We start from the raw sequence: 14,009 nt of genomic DNA, 5'->3' as shown, positions 1-14,009 counted from the left end.
AGTTCCACGCAACGGACACTCGCGGTGTGAAAATTTAGGCATGTCTGAATAGCCCCATTGAAATCAATGGGTCCGTGTGCTACACGTTATTTCACATAAATGTAGTCAGAGCAGGGCTGCGCCTGTGTAATACACGTGTAATACAGCCATTGCCCCGCTCCTGACAAGTGTGCACGTGGGGTCAGCATGCGGCCAGAGCTGCACTAATGAGCGCCGGCACTGAATACAGAGAACATGGCGGGCGCACTGCAAAACACCCCCATATTCGGTCTTCAGTCCCGGTGCCGCCGCTCATTAGCTGGTCGCATCACCTCATGCTGACTGTGCGTACACTTGATGTCAGGAGCGGTGCAATTTCTGTATTACACAGCCGCAGCTCGGCTTTATTGCCAGAGATCAGAGAAATTTCTGATCTGCGATGCTATTCCCTTGAATGCTGTGATCGAAGCTGACCGCAGCATTGAAGGGGAAAACGAGAAGGGGGATGCCCCGTGGATTGCGTCACAGGGAATCCCTGTGATGCTTGAGGGACATACCATATATGGGCAGACAATCCAGGGTCCATTGAAGGACACCAAGGCTGTCTGACCGTATATTCCTGTTGTTAGGGCATACTTCGTAAACAGGCAGTTGTTAGGTCATACCCATCAGTACACAGGCTAATGTACTGGTATATAGATAGATATATGCCAGTACATTAAAGTTTAAAAAAGTAAAAAAATGAAGTAATGTGAAATACTTAATGTGCGGCACATGGAGGTTCAAAATTCTTCACACCCCGTGCCTCACATCAGTGAATGGAACTTCTTTTTTTTTTATTACAGTTGGCAAAGTATCGTTTTGGTATCAAGAGTCGCAACACTACACAAAGTATCGGTATCAAAGTCCAAATTCTTGTAACGTGAGTCGTGACAATCCTAATCAGATGTACACATTACCTGCATCTAACTTCATGATATACGTCGGCCTCTCGACGACGACGTCACAATGTCCATCTTCTATGGGTCTGAACGTCAGGGAGCCGAATGTCTGCAGCTCCGCAAACCTGGAATTACAAGAAACCAGAAATATTCACAACATTTCAGAGCAAGTTCAATCAGGAATCTTATAAACCCTGAGCGGAGGAGACCAAAACCAACATTCTGTAGATTATTATTATAAAACAGAAAGCTCGGCCATAACCAATAAGATCTCCATTACAAATCTTAACTGGCATGTCACCCAGCTTTCCCAAACTCCTGAAAGGTAAATCTGCCATGTTCTACACTTCTTCCCCTGTAATGCTCGATGATGAGACACATTTGCCTTTTGGGACCCAACTGTTATGGGAATTTTAATACTGGTAATATTAGTAGTCACTCAGCTTTTCAAGAAACAGGTATAACTAGCTAACTAACTAACTAACTAACTAACTAACTAGAGGCTGCGTATAAGACTAGCATTTATTTATCTGTACTTGCCGCCATCTTCTACCAGCGACAATCTGAAGATTAATATTGAAATATAATAAATACATAACCAAAGAATACAGACATCTGCAGATCAGCGGCAGTACCAAGGAGGAATGTTTGATAGTCTTAAAGGGGATGTCATACATTGCGGTCATATCACAGATTTTTTTCTGCAGTTTGCACTACGTGACAGCAAGAACACAGGGGTTTTGCAAAAAAAAAAAAAAAAAAAAAGCATTTTTGCCATGGAGTCTTGGAAAAACAGTGACATGACTGCAACGTGTGAACACAGCCTAAAAGGTCAAGGTAAAACAATGAGAGTGGTCGTGTGAACTTGTATTCAGACGACAGAATCCTGCAGAGACATCATGTAACGAGTATTAGCACATCCTAAATTATCATCAGGAAAGCAGTGAGTATTTAGACTTACCATCCCCGTCCAGCTATAGTCCATTCATGATTGAGTTTCCGGGATTCTTCTTTTATGTTGGTGGTGACGGAGGTTCTCGGTGGTGATGGGACAGGAGTTTCCATTTCTCTCAGACTTTCAGAGCTGCAGGCCGTGTTGTGAAGACATAATGATGGATGTTTTTGGACATTACTAGTTTGATGGGAATCTCCATTTGTAGGCAATGATCTCGATGTGATGATGAGATTGTGTAAAGTCGTCCAACTCTGGGGGAAGATTTTTCAGCTTTGGGGCCAGTGTTTTCTCTACGGTGGAGACATCTGGAGGCAGAAATCTCATGAAGTCGGTGACTTAGAGACCAAATGCAGGATTCCTCAAAGTCAATTGTGGTTGAGAAGGGATCGGTCTCCTATGTCCAGAATTGTTTTTCTCCATTTCCTCATTTTTATTAATCAGTTCATTCTGTGATTTGGCAATGGTCTCTGATTGGAGCAATTCCTTTTTTAGAGAGTCGACAATTTCTGTTACATTGTCCTAGTTGCGTCCTTAACAGATGCTTCATGAACTCCTCAGTCAGCAGAGGATTCCGGGATAAACAAGTCTACTCCATCAGCTGGAATACTGTGAGAGGGAAAGGATGCCTCTTCTATCTTATTAGATGTAGTTATCGCAGTACTGAGGCCCAGAGTAGAGTCAATTACCAGAGTAAGTTGTCCCAGGGATAGGCATGGGCCCTTCAAGAGTCAGAACACCAATATAGGACATTTCCATCTCTCATTGATCAGAGGAAGAGGCAGCGAGTGTTATGACCAGCGGGTTGTCGACCCACTGTGCTACTCCACCGGTTTGGCTTAGGGCCACCTCTAAGGGCGTTGTCTAAGTAGCCTCCCCAGTCTTCACCCTTTAACCCCCGTACGGGGATCTGGACTTCGCTGCGGGGAGACTACCAGGTCGCTACCTCTTGAGGTGGTCCCGGTGTGAGTAGCGGCTGGCCCAGCGGACCAGAATACAACGGTGAAGCACGCCGAGGGTACAGGCACTGGCAGATGATACTTGGCAGATGGGTGAGGATCAGAAGACAGTTTGTGATAGGCAAGCAGGGATGAGGGAGTCTCCTACATCAGATAACAGACTGTCAGAGGGAGAGGAGGTCTCTGACCAAGACCCCAGTTGGAGCAAAAGGTAAAATCTGCATAATTCTTTTAAAACCGCCAGGTACCACTCTCAACATTGGTTTTGACATCACCCTGCACATGGGGAGCATTATTAATTATTATTATATTATTTTTCAGGTCCTTTACATTAGGAATACCCCTTTAATCAAATAACTTCCCATTGTCCTGGTGATTGATTTATCCCTTCACCCCTTATCAGCAAGACATGGCGGCTCCAATTAAGCAGGACACCAGGGAGTAGTGGGGAGTTCTGGTGTGGGACTTGGAGTCTGGTTTAGGGATTATGACCTGAAGCAGGTTCCATAGTGTAATGGTTAGCACTCTGAATCTCGGCCAGACTGTCCATCAGCAGCATCAGCAGGAGGGAACCAAGGATAATCAGGGCGGGCCAACAGTGAAAATCAGGGGACACTGAAAGTACCCGTGTGCTAGGAGGACCCTTGGGAACATACAAAGGGGAGTTCTAGTGGGAGACTTGGAGTCTGGTTTAAGGGTTACGACCTGAAGCACGTTCCATAGTGTAATGGTTAGCACTCTGTGAGAGAACGGGGGATCATCAGTGCAGGCCTGCCTTAAAAGCAGGGGGGCACTAAAGGTATGTAGCGGGGATCACCCTGAAAAGTAACACGGCAATGAACCACATCTACAGACCACAAGGTACCAAATCGTCAGGCAGAAGAATAGTCGCTGGTCAAGCAAAGGTCAGGGCAGGCAGCAAACAAGCGTAGTCGATGGACAGGCCGGGGTCAGGGCAGGCAGCAAACTAGCGTAGTCAAATAAACAGGCATAGGTCAGGGCAGGCAGCAGTCAGAAAGAGTAGTCCAATAAACAAGCCAAATGTCAAAACCAGAAAATCAATCATATGAAATCGCAGCGAGTGCCCTGATGTTACCGGCACACTGCAGGAGACTCCACCACTAGATCTTCTTGCAGCGAAATGAAATTTCCCCGTGGAACTCCTTCTCCGGATAGATGGTGTCTCTGGAGAAGGTGTACCGCACATAGTCTCCCTCATCGCTGACATAGCACCTGCAATCATCTGCCAATGGCGTGTTCAGCATGGCTCTCAGCATCCTGCGTGATGCACCACCCATAGTGTCCCATAGTGGGGTCTCATGCACCTGTCTGGCAGTCACTTTAATGCGCGGTGGTAACACATAAGGTGCACTGCGGACCCTGGATTTTCGAGCCACTACTGGTGACCCCCTGTTTGTGGCAGAGACTAGTGGCTTTCTTGCCAGAAACTTCTCCCAGGCAGTTGGTCTCTTGGGAGATGGGGCAGTGGTCTGGTCCTCACCTGATGGTATGGTGGGTATGGGCACCAGATGTTCCTCCCTTGCTGCACGGGTAGGGACTGCAGCTGTTGGTGGCAGCTCCCAGGCAGATGGTCTCCTGGGCAATGGGGCAGGGGCCGGGACCTCACCTGATGTTATGGTGGGTTTTGGCACCTGATGTTCCTCCATTGCTGAGCAGGTGGGGGCTGCAGATGTTGGTGGTGGTGGTGGAGTCTTCAGCTTGAGGTATCGGCCCGATTCTTTATCTGGTGTTCTCCACAGATTTTTAAGAAATGGCACGATCCCCAATGCTGCCGTTAGACGTCCAAAAAAGCCAGTCTGCCTCTGATGTCTCTCAGGCTCCCGGCTGTACGGGGTCTTCCCGGGACGATGGAGATATCTCCGGGGCTGGAACTTTCCACCAGCCCCCGATGCAGCCATCTGGCTGCCTCTTCCTCCACACACTCGGAAGTGTGGGTCTGGAAGGTAGATCCAAAAACAAACAAACAAAAAAATTCAAATAGAAACAAAAGAAACAAGAACCCAGCCGGGATAATCGCAGTAGTGCTTAGCCGCTCCTCTCTCCTCGATATCTGCCTCGCACTGACCGTTCCTGCAGAGAATTCCGTGACTGGATGACGACGCTTCTGTGATGCAGTCCATGGCAACAAGGTCCTAAGTGGTGCTGCCCATGGCATCCAATCAGATTCTAGCTCTCACTGTACAAGTTGTAGGTTAGAAAATAAAAATGTGCATAGATTGGCATGGACAGATTGTACCCAATGTGTGTTTCTCCCACCTTCTCTGTTCGATGAGGAGCCAATAGAGATGTTATGGTTTCAAAAGTCTAAATACACCCATGTAATTAATTTCCTTCTGGCAGTAGAGCATGCTGGGATCTGTAGTGCACATTGAACTGGTCAACAGCACAGGTCATTTAAAAAAAAAATCTGTTTGATTTTTCTGTTGAGGGGGATGGGAGAGACGTGATGGCGCTGCCAACAGTTATTTCTCACTGCCATATGCAGTCGACTCCGCTATTGATTCTGTCGGAAAACCGGAAACCTGCCGGAATGGTGACGAACGGAGACCATTAGCGATGTTTCCGTCACCATTGATATCAATGGTGACTGAAACGGAAGCTGTGGTTTCACTTTCACTTTCCGTTACGGGGTTCACTCGACGGAAACCTCCGACGGAACCCCGGAACGGAAAGCGAATGATGATGTGAACAGGCCCTTATAGGAGTTATGTGCCCTGGGATCTTGAAGGCCGTAAAATTGTATTGACAATCATGTCGCTGGTCCCCTGTATAGTTAATATTTTAGTCTCTTAAATAACTTGCATGACTCCACGTCCTAATGTATTATTTTATATAAACAAAGGAAAAATAACCAGAAAAGATTCAGAGATTCCCAGAATCGCATTCATTTGATTTTCATACGTCTCAGTGGAATCATCAACTTTATAAAACGTGTCCCTTAAGCGCCATTAGTCCTAGAAACCATCATGGCTGCCAGCCAATACCGGCATCAACAGACCAATAGGAAACCCAAATGTCATCCAAGGTTGAATGAAGAACTTCCTACGACATGACCCCAGCGGTGATACTTTATAGGATTATTTTTCTGCTGGGAATCCTGTAATAAAGCAGTTTGCAAAGATCGGCACGACTCCGGTATTTTATGCTTTGAGCGCATGGAAAGTAATTCTTAGTTTCCTAAATATTTGTTTGCAGCCGGTAATGTAGCAGTTGGCAATTTCCACAATCAATGCCCGCTAAAGCGAGACGCCAAACACTCCCATCGATTCTGTCCGTAGGACGTGTGAATACAATAATAACGGCCTCTGTTGTCTGACTGTGATTTATATCGCTGGAGTTTAATTACAAGACTCTGTTATATGTTATAAAGTGAGAAGAGAAAATTCCTTTAATCGGAATTAATAGCCCAGCATAGACGAGCAATGACGAGACTCCCCTATATAAAAATCAAGGTAATGGTGGCATATTTGATGATCACATGCACTGTGTACCTAGAGGTTCTCTACCTCTTCTCTAAAATGCCCATAAAGAGGGCTTGAGAGCACTGGGCTACCCGGATTGGCACAGGATGCCCGCTGTTTTTGCCCTTTATGGGCACATTTAAAGCCCCGCTGTGTCATGACCCAAGAGCTGTAAAACTCTTATTAAATGTGAGGCCTAAAAGAGTTTTGCAATGTTACCAGGAGATGCATAGTACTAGGATATGCGGTCATTAGCGGATGTAGGGGGATCTGACCACTTCAACCCCCAATGATTACTCGATTGAAGCGGCCCCGGTTCTTTGTGGAGATTGTTGTGATTTTCCCCTGCACAGCGGTGCTGCCTTCCAGGCGCCGTGGAGGTTCTGCTACTCAGCCCCTTTGTTTTCATGATCGGTGGTGCCATGTGGTCAGATCCTTGACAGTCAGCAAGTCATTACTAAACATATGCCATCACTTATGAAGACTGGGAAGAGAACACATACCAAGACTGCAGGGGGCTCTTGCGATCACCTTGAGAGAGCAGCTTCTGTGAGTCAAGGTCACAATGTCCTCCCATTTCCCCTTCCTGTATAAAGTCTTCTTTTAATCTGTAAGAGAGAGAAAAAGAAATGTAAATATTCCTTCTCCTCCTTTTATTGTCGATTTTTTTTTTTAAAATAAGTAACAAAATCTCGATGAGGACAATATCCCAGAAGAAACAAATTAAGCTCAAACGCAAGAGGAAAACAAACAATAAAAAAGGATCTTCCAGCCTCCAGAATGCTTAAAAACAGATTTCAAGTTGTGCTTCTCAATGTACGGAGGTTTAAAAAAATTAATCGTAGGACTCGTAAGGGGGTAAATAATCTCATGATCTTCACCAGTTGGAATAGAAAAGTTGCAATTTGTGCATAAAACAAAAAAATATATATATATATTATGTAAAAATCTCTATTAAAGGGCCATTCCCAGCTTATAAATTGAGATAGGATAATGATGGGATATGCCATCACTTTATGATTGGTGGGGGTTGGACCTATAGGACCCCCACAGATCCCAGGAACGAAAGGGCTGCAGCGCTAATTTAGCTCTCCGTCCCGCTCAAAGGAGGGGAGAAACAGTGAAGGGGACAGAGGAGCTAAATCATCATTGCAGCCCCTTCATTCTCAGGACTGTTTGGGTCCCAGAGGTCAGACCCGTACGGAAGGGACGGAATATCCTAATCTTGTCCAGGTTATGCAATTTTATCACTAGGTCCAAATTTACTAATTTTCTCTTTCTTTTTCCTGACGCAAGTGAGATCTGGGAAATATCCACCAAAAAACGGCACATTTTTAAATGGCACAGGCAACGTTTTTCTTTCTCGAGCGCAGAACATTATTTGATCACGCATTTTTGAGTAATAATATTTAGCAATAACATCTCCAGTTAGCTCCTTGTTTTAAGGTTCACCTTCCTTCCTCTCCTGCACACACCTTGGCTGCTCCTCCTTCTCGCTGTTCTCACCCCCTGCTTGTTCTCCTCCTCTCACTGTAGCTCCTCTGCAAGGTCTTTCTGCTGCTCATCTGATCTCTCCTCTGTTTGACACATACAGCGCTGGTAGTACCAGGTCTCGGCAGACACCAGTCACATGATCAGCGGAATGTTGGTTTAGTTGCTTAATTATGCGGTATTTAAAATGTTGCGGACTCCGCAGGACTTCCCTGGATTGCTGCCACTGCCCTCCTTCATTCCCAGATACCACACTGCTGTCCCGGTAGAAACAACTGATGAAGAATCAATCCTGTTACGCGGACCAGTTCCTAATCAGTCAGTGGTAATCGCTAATTGTCATGTGAAGACAGAGCAGCTCAGACTTGTGAATAATGCAAGTGTATGGGCGCTGCTGCGGGCACAGTTATGGGGGAACTGAAGCTTGACCTGTTATGGAGGCATAAAGCTGGCCATACATATGCAATAGATGTTGGCAGAGTGTTTGTTTGGCCAACAGCTATTTCACCTGATCCCACTATAAAATGTTTTTTGTGCCGGTTTATTTAAATGGGGAGAGGGGGAAGAAACCGCGGCAAGATCTCTCTAACAGCGGCTTATCCCCCAGGAGAACAGAGGATCGGCATGTTTAGTCTCCATACTACAGAGATCATTGGGCAATTACATTTATAATGAAAAGTTAAAAACAATCTATTATACTTTATGTTTTAACCACCTACCATTTAAGATCTCTGCTTGCTTAAAGTAATTGGAAATATTGCTTATAATCAGAGGCTGAATCTGTCTTGATCACGCCCTGCACACACATTCATGGATCATTAATAGAGGGGGCACGGATAGGCTGAGGGGATATATTCACACATGGCAGATTTGTTGTAGAAATTTCTGAAAATGTCCCGTTCATCTGAATGGGGCTTGCAAAAAATCTGCCGTGTGTGAATAAACCATTAACGGGCTATGTATCTTTGTTTGCCATTCAGTGACAGCAATCACAGATCTTAAAAATTGTAAGAAATTGAGGCACTGAACACATTGTTAGGTTACATAACTTTTAATTATACAGTGAATGAGATTTTTATAGAAAACTGGAAACCCTATTTAGAAAGGGGTTGCTTTGGAGAACGGCAAGGGCCAAAGTGAATAAGCGGATTACGGGGCGTCCAGTGGCAGCACCCCCAGATATCAGCTGTAATCCGAGAGGGAACCTGGAGGAAAGTGTTCAATTTCCCTGCAGCGCCACCACAGGAGAAATGAAGCATTACACAGTTCCCAATTAAATAAATGGTCTGTCCGTGAAATGCGTTGTTGTGCTGGGTCCTCCAGTGAGGGACGCTCTTTGAAGCCGCTTAACGCTCTGGCTAATAGACTAGGATCCTGAATGAGGGACTGCACCAATAACTCAGAATTCCCTAATAAAGTAATTAAAAATATATATATATATTTTTTTTAAAACAGACATCCCCTTCAATGTGTTTAAATATTATTTTTAATATTATTGTCAACTGGACCAATAGTTCAATATGAAGCACTACAGACCTGTCTTGTGGTCGTCTAGGATTTCGTAAGTCCAAATAAAGGTTGGTGGCTCGGCAGTGCAGGAGGTGGCGGGAACAGGCCAAGAGAGAGTCTCCCTGTAATAAAGAGACATGTCAGACAATCTGGATTACCAGTCAGAAGAAGCAACGCACAAGACAGACGGACCTGCTCACGTGGATTACAGAAGACTTGTGCCTCAGCCAAACGCTCCATAACGTAACCAAAGTCTGCCTGTCTCCAAAATACTTCTTGAGCGCCTTCCAAGTTCTTTGCCCTAGGGGAACAAGATCACATTAATCATGGAATAACGGCTGGAGTCATTACTTGTTATACATATTTCTTACATGCCAAGATATCTGCACCAACATCTCTACTGAGCATCTTCTAGCGACCCTATAAACGCTGTACTAATGGCTGCAATAATGCCCACAAGATGCCCAGAGGGCTGGAGAATAACTTGCCATATAGACCTTTCACTGTCTCAGTCTCTCCTGAATGATTACAGAAGTTGCCACCAGGGGGAGCTGGATGCAGTTGTAATCATACAGTTCCCAATGACTTCAATAGGAGCTTTATAAATGTGTACACCGTGTGCTCCCTCTAGTGGCAGCTGAAAGCAGCCAGAATGTTATCATTTAAAGGGAACCTGTCATCTACGTTATGCTGCTCACTTAGGGCATCATAATGTACTGACAGACACACTGATTTCTGCTGTCTGTCACTTATTTGCTAAAGTGAAGCTGTTTTGAAGAACTTCACCACCGCTATAGAAAAGACACCATTATTTACGAGCTGCTGCTACCTTCACCCACTCGCCGCTGATTGACAGATTTCTACCTAGAAGGCCCTGTTCACACAGAGTTTTTTTTGCAGGTGGAAAAATCTGCCTCAAAATTCCTTCTGAAAATTTGAGGCAGATTTTGACGTGCCGGCATAACACTTGCCGCAGTTTTTGCTGCGTTTTTCGGCCGCGGCCATTAAGCGCCATGATGTCAATGGGAGGTCAGAGATGGAAACGCCTAATGAAAGGGCATGACTGTTCTTTTTCCCGAGAGCGCTTTTTTCTGCTCTCCTCCCATTAAAATCAATGGGAGGCGTTTTCCGAAGCGGTTTCTGCGTCAGAAACCGCGCCAAAAAACTCCATGTGAACTTGGTCTTACTGTGCATGGGTAAAATGTAACACAAAATGGTAGTGACACAGTTACGTCACCACCGTAGATCACCCGGAATGTAGCCATTACTGCCCAAGACCACCACAGATTATACGGCTATATTCTGCAGACCCTATTGTGTATGAGTGGCACTCTGCATGGTACTACATTGTACAGGTGGCACTAATCTGGCATTGATGGCGCTACCATCATGGGCACTCTAGCTCTTACTGATTTATTTGTATAGCGAGATTATATATTTCTAAAGTGCGTCTGTCGCCAAAATGCAGTTTTCCTATGGCTTTGGGGCAATCATAGAGTCATACGATAAATATATCCTGCACCATGTGACTGGGATTTTCTTGTGTCTATCAAGTGTCTGCGCGCTCCGCGTAACATGTAAAAATCCCCCCTCCTTTACAAAATCATGTGTACACCCCCGATACAGATATTTAGGCTGACTGTATCCATGTAGAACTGGGGTAGTATTGCCCTTTAAGATTCCAGTATCCAGACCTTTAGTTGAAAATGAAGAGATTCTAGAGATCATTTTTATTACATGTTACTAATGAAACAAAAGTTATAAAATAGTGTCTCGGGCCCCATGGACATGACCGTGCCCGTAATCACGGTCTGAAATTTGCAGGCCGTGGTCCATTATAAAGTATGGGAGCACGGTACGTAAAATAAAAAAATAGGACATGTCCTATGTTTTATGGAAGGTTTCTACGGCACGGACATTGTCCCGTAAATATATGGGAAGGTGTCCGTCGGCCATAGAAATGAATGGGTCCGTAATTACGGATGAAATGTACGGTCGTGTGCATGGAGCCTTAGGATGTAAAACAAGCACATACCAACCAGCGTCGACCTGGTCACAGACCGGATAACTGAACCTGCGCTCCTTCCTGCATGACTTCTCATAACCCCAGCAGGAATCTAGTTGTGTCAGGAATTCCTAAAAGGTACAAAACCCTTCATGAGCTGAGAGAGAAAAATCACAGACTGATTTGTAAGGATCCTGGTCTCTCCTTGTCTACAAGCACACATTACCTGTAAGAAGCCTTTTTACATGTTCTCCACTGTGTACAGATGTAGCCACGTTTATCTTGACTGATAACTTGCTGCAGTGTGAGCTCACACAACAAAAGCCATTGTAAAGGTAAAGTAAGGGTATGTGCACACGACCTCTTTTCAGACGTAATGGAGGCGTTTTACGAATTACGCCTGAAAAGACGGCTCCAATACGTCGGCAAACATCTGCCCATTGCTTGCAATGGGTCTTATGATGTTCTGTGCAGACGAGCTGTCATCTTACGGCGCGTAAAATGACGGCTCGTCAAAAGAAGTGCAGGACACTTCTTGGGACGTTTTTGGAGCCGTTTTCTCATAGTCTCTATTGAAAAAAGCTCCAAAAACGGCCGTAGAAAATGCAGCGAAAAACGCGAGTTGCTCAAAAAACATTTGAAAGTCAGGGGCTGTTTTCCCTTGAAAACAGCTCCGTATTTTCAGACGTATTTTGTTAATCGTGTGAACATACCCTTAAACTGTCTTGCCACTGTGTATTTAACGCGTTAAAAGTCAAGATAAAGACGGCTACATCTGTATACAGACCACATAAAGCACAATGGCGTCATGTATGGGACAGCAAACTCCCCCGACTGCTCCATAACCTTGGATGCTGAAACAGCCACAAGTGCATGTTTACTGCTATAGGGAAAAGAGATAAGCGGCAACTAAACAACCGTTTACTATACTGTTTTGTCTCCAAGGAACAAAGGATTGAAAGATACCCAATCCCTGTTTCTCAACAGAACAGTTAGGCCTGTTCACATCAGCGTTGCTTTCTGTTGAGGGGTTCCGTTCCGGGCCGTGTTGCCATTTTTAACCCCTTCCCTCTTTAGCCACTTTTGACCTTCCTGACAGAGCCTCATTTTTCAAATCTGACATGTGTCACTTTATGTGGTAATAACTCCGGAATGCTTTCACCTATCCAAGCGATTCTGAGATTGTTTTCTCGTGACACATTGGACTTTATGTTACTGGCAAAATTTGCTCGATATGTTCAGTATTTAATTGTGAAAAACACCAAAAATTAGCGAAAAATTGCAAAAATTAGCATTTTTCTCAATTTAAATGTATCTGCTTGTAAGACAGGCAGTTATACCACACAAAAATGTTGCTAATTAACATCACCCATATGTCTACTTTAGATTGGCATCGTTTTTTGAACATCCTTTTATTTTTCTATTACCTCACAAGGCTTAGAACTTTAGCAGCAATTTCTCACATTTTCAAGAAAATTTCAAAAGGCTATTTTTACAGGGGCCAGTTCAGTTGTGAAGTGGCTTTGAGGGCCTTATATATTAGAAACGCAAAAAAAGTCCCCCCATTTTAAAAACTTCACCCCTCAAAGTATTCAAAACAGCATTTAGAAAATGTCTTAACCCTTTACACATTTCACAGGAATTAAAGCAAAGTAGAGGTGAAATTTACAAATTTCATATTTTTCTGCAGAAATACATTTTTAATACAAATTTTTTTATAACACAGAAAGTTTTTCCATAGAAATGCAACTCAATATTTGTTGCCCAGTTTCTGCAGTTTTAGGAAATATCCCACATGTGGCCATAGCGTGCTACTGGACTGAAGCACTGGCCTCAGAAGCAAAGGAGCACCTAGTGGATTTTGGGGCCTTATTTTTGTTAGAATATATTTTAGGCACCATGTCAGGTTTGAAGGGCTCTTGCGGTGCCAAAACAGTCAAAATCCCCCAAAAGTGACCCCATCTGGGAAACTAGACACCTCAAGGAAATTATCTAGGGGTACAGTGAGCATTTTGACCGCACAGGTTTTTTACAGAAGTTATTGGAAGTAGGCCGTGAAAATTAAAATCAACATTTCTTCAAAGAAAATGTAGGTTTAGCGATTTTTTTTCTCATTTCCACAAGGACTAAAGGAGAAAAAGCACCGCAAAATTTGTAAAGCAATTTCTACCTCACATGTGGTAATAAACGTTTGTTTGGAGACACGGCGTGGCTGAGAAGGGAAAGAGCGCTATTTGGCTTTTGGAGTTCACATTTAGCAGGAATGGTTTGCGGAGGCCTTGTCACATTTACAAAGCCCCTGAGGTGACAAAACAGTGGAAACCCCAAACAAGTGACCCCATTTTGGAAACTATACCCCTTGAGGAAATTATATAGGGGTATAGTGAGCATTTTGACCCCACAGGTTTTTTGCAGAAATTTTTGCAAGTAGGCTGTGAAAATGAAAATCTAAATTTTTTCAAATAAAATGTAGGTTTAGCTAATTTTTTTTCATTTCCACAAGGACTAAAGGAGAAAAAGCACCATAAAATTTGTAAAGAAATTTCTCCCGAGTAAAACAATACCCCACATGTGGTAATAAACGGCTGTTTGGACACACGGCGAGGCTGAGAAGGGAAAGAGCGCCATTTGGCTTTTGGAACTCAAATTTAGCAGGAATGGTTTGCGGAGGCCATGTCACATTTACAAAGC

The 14,009-nt window shown here is 44.2% G+C and overlaps 1 pseudogene; it reads right to left on the bottom strand.

Moving 5' to 3' along the window:
* LOC142661317 (EGF domain-specific O-linked N-acetylglucosamine transferase-like) overlaps window positions 1-14,009 on the bottom strand; it is a 43,062-nt pseudogene that overhangs the window by 15,816 nt on the left and 13,237 nt on the right.

This window comes from Rhinoderma darwinii, chromosome 9, assembly GCF_050947455.1.
Source record: "Rhinoderma darwinii isolate aRhiDar2 chromosome 9, aRhiDar2.hap1, whole genome shotgun sequence".
NCBI lineage: Eukaryota > Metazoa > Chordata > Amphibia > Anura > Rhinodermatidae > Rhinoderma > Rhinoderma darwinii.
Note: the sequence above shows the minus strand (reverse complement) of the source record. Positions and strands in the feature narration are given on the sequence as shown.